Source organism: Odontomachus brunneus, unplaced genomic scaffold (assembly GCF_010583005.1).
Source record: "Odontomachus brunneus isolate Ranch 3 - 2012 unplaced genomic scaffold, Obru_v1 Obru_scaffold_077, whole genome shotgun sequence".
Classification (NCBI taxonomy): domain Eukaryota; kingdom Metazoa; phylum Arthropoda; class Insecta; order Hymenoptera; family Formicidae; genus Odontomachus; species Odontomachus brunneus.
The window spans coordinates 509,680-513,012 of NW_022639527.1; the positions used below are offsets into that span (position 1 = coordinate 509,680).

Genomic DNA, 3,333 nt, shown 5'->3' on the forward strand with positions numbered 1-3,333 from the left:
AGCTCCTGTTGTATTCGTCTGAAACCAAAATAGGTAATAATTTTTTATTCTTTATGGACATAATTTGTCGATGAACCTGAACAAGTTAAAAAAAAAATTTTGTAATTGACAAAAAAACAACCCTTGAATCAAAAGTTCGATCTTTACTCATAAAAATCCATCTTTATGTATGCAAAAAAGTTTAAATAAATAATATAAATTTTATAGGTTCATCGACTAACAAATATAATAAACTAAATGTATGTAAAAGGGCAACTCGACTGGTCAAATAGTTTTTGAATTATCTTGCACACTAGTTTGGAAGAAGTCTTTTCGAGAAAAATTAGCGTTTAAAGTTTCAGATAGAAAATTGTAAACTTACAGCTATTTTCTGCTAATCCGCTATTCTTGCCTCATACAGTAAACCTTCCGCTTCTTCAAACAAGTCATTTTGCTCAAGTTGGTGTCGTTTACTTGCTATTCAAGCTTTTTTTTGCAACTTAGGCTGCCGAGCTTCTGTCTCTTTATTCGCTCGGGGTCCTTACTATCAGCATATAACTTACATAGAGGTCCAATTTTAATATTTCCATTATCTTCAAAACAGCAAAGTAGTTTTCATTAAATATCCCAGCGACGATACAGGCAGTGATTTCGATGATTTTAAGGTCAGAATGTACATGTTTTGGAGTTAACTGCTAAATCGTACTATTAAAACTATTATTCACATTTTTTGTGTGCCCATCTAAGCATCTTTCTAACAGATCTTTCTTAGAATGGTTTTTCCGTTTTTTCAAACGAGTTTTTCGAAACAAAGCCGTTGCGAGTCACTGTGCGCTCAGACCTCGCCTCACGCACTCGTACCTGCTTGCGGGAAATGGTTCTGTACGACCATTTAGATTTTGAATTTCAAAACAAAACTTTGGGAATATATTCTATACATATAATACTATTAATTAAAACAAAAAAAAAATTAGATTTTTGTGACCCTCTATAGTTTCCCCCCTTAAGTAGGAAATTATAACATTGATGTTATAAAAATAAAAAATATGGTTTTATTTAAGAAAGAAAATAAAAAAATACATCAATTAAAATATTGTCCATCGTTAGCGATGACTTTTTCCCATCTTTCGGGCAGCAAGCGAATTCCGCGGCGAAAGAATGACTCATTTTTGGAGGCTACCCAGTCAGAAACCCATTTTTCGACGTTTTCATAAGAATTGAAGCGTTCCTCAGCAAGTGCGTGTGCCATCGACCGAAACAAGTAGTAGTCGGAAAGGGCACAATCTGGTGAATAAGCCGCATGGGGTAGCACTTCCCAGCGAAGTGCTTCTAATGTTTCCTTAATAAGTTTTGTGACGTGAGGTCGAGCGTTGCATGAAGCAAAATCATTTTATGCTGTCTCGTTTCATATTCCGGTCGTTTTCGTGCAATGCTCGGCTCAAACGGATAATTTGTACCTCGGTAGAGATGCCCTGTGACTGTTTGACCAGATTTTAACAGCTCATGGTACACAACACCTTTCTGATCCCACCAAATACAAAGCATTACCTTCTTTTCGTGGATAATCCTTTGGCGTCGATGTTGAGGATTGGCCGGGGTCGCAAATGGTTTTTTGACGTTTAGGATTGTCAAAATATATCCATTTTTCACCCCCAGTGATGACACGATGCAAAAACCCCTTTCTTTGTTGCCTAGCAAGCAGAATTTCGCAGATGGTTTTTCGCCTTTCAATGTCTCATGGCTTCAGTTCATATGGGACCCATTTTCCTTCCTTGTTTTCCTACGATATAACAAAATGGCGGTATAATATATTTTTTTATTTTTTAACTTATTTTTTAAATGTGATTCGACCATATTGGATCGGTTATTTTTTATTTTCCCTTTTTCATATCAAATTCGATTTTTTATAATTATACAGTAGTATGATTTTACTTGATTTCTTTACCTATTAAAAAATTTTTTTATGTCCGGTTTGCTTCCTTTTCCCTCTACCAATTGACTTAAAAAGTAAATATTTTCAAAAAATTTTGCTACGTATAATTTCGGATTATTGTATCTTTGTAGATAATAAAAATTTCCAAATCTTATTTACATTTATTTATTATAGCACTTTACGAAAAAAAACATATTTTACATTTTGTTATATCGCAAAGATAGAGGCTGTAACTTGCATCCTGTCTTAGTGATACCATATGTCACAATATGTCAGAATAAGTTTTGAACCAAAACTAGTGAATCACTTCGGGACTTTCCCTTGTTAGACAAAGACACTGTTTTAACTATCAATTAACTTACCAAGAAGTTGGAACAACCGGCCCTTACCAGTTTGTCGTAGTTAACACAAAAGCGTCCAAAGCAAACCTAATTTTGACAAGTATCGATGTCGGTTATCGATATATAACTTCAGAATTTCCAACTTCTCATTGGCATTAGTTCCATATAAGTATCGAAATCGATGAGGTCATCCTTCTCGTACATCATCTGATGTTCAGGAGGTTCATCTGATGTTGAAGGAGGTTCAGATGCACAATTTTCCGACAAATTCTTGATGATTGTGGATTTGATGACTTCGGACTTTGAACTAGAGTAACTCAGTCTACAGGACAAAAATAAAAACATTTTCATTAAGTAATGTAATCTCAAGAAATTAATTGAACCAATTCAGAACCACACCAGTTTAGTCGTTATAGCAAAAACGATAAATTGACCTGTATTGAACTAGTTGGTGTGCAAAAGTACACACGGCCGGGTTTGCGTCGCACTATACTTCACGCGAAATATTACCATGTCCATTGGTTTTTATAAAAGAATATATATTGTATACTATTATATTCTTCGTTAAATATAATACGCATATATGTTGACAAAAATATATTAATTTTAAACAAATTTTATTTAGTTAAAAAAATATTTCTTTGAATACTTGTAAAGCAATTGTTTATTTGAATCTAGAATGTAATATATTTGAAAAAAGGGTAATACATTTTTCAAACACCATGCAGCTCACGTCCTCGACTACCGAGCGATGAGTAAGATGTCGCGAAGATTCTGACTTTTCTTCCGGCGGTCGTGCGAAGTGCGAACTTCTCCGTCGCGATGTTGCAAGGACGTCGCCGAAATTATTGACGAAATGAAACAATTCAAGACACGTGCTCTCTAAAGTATAGTTTTGTTCAATTTGACGAACTCTACCTGTATGCAAGCGTTCTTCCACGAATTATCAGACATTATTCGTTGTAACTCTAATGAAATATATTTTTAAAATGATTTTTCAAATATAAAATAATAAGTGTCTAAAATCAGACAGAAAGAGAGAGAGAGAGAGAGAGAGAGAGAGAGAGAGAGAGAGAGAGA

At 34.3% G+C, this 3,333-nt stretch overlaps 1 long non-coding RNA gene across 2 annotated transcripts in view; it reads right to left on the bottom strand.

The window, feature by feature from the left end:
• Nucleotides 1-1,087: 1,087 nt before the first annotated feature.
• Nucleotides 1,088-3,333, bottom strand: part of LOC116847434 — a 30,227-nt gene continuing 27,981 nt past the window's right edge. Inside the window, exons 2-4 of one of the 2 annotated variants that reach the window (XR_004378760.1) lie at nucleotides 2,275-2,575; nucleotides 1,528-1,759; nucleotides 1,088-1,457 (exon numbers count right to left, since the gene is read on the bottom strand). This is a non-coding gene — a long non-coding RNA (uncharacterized LOC116847434). Of the gene's footprint in view, nucleotides 1,760-2,274; nucleotides 2,576-3,333 lie in introns of both variants that reach the window. The other variant, XR_004378759.1, reaches the window with a different exon arrangement.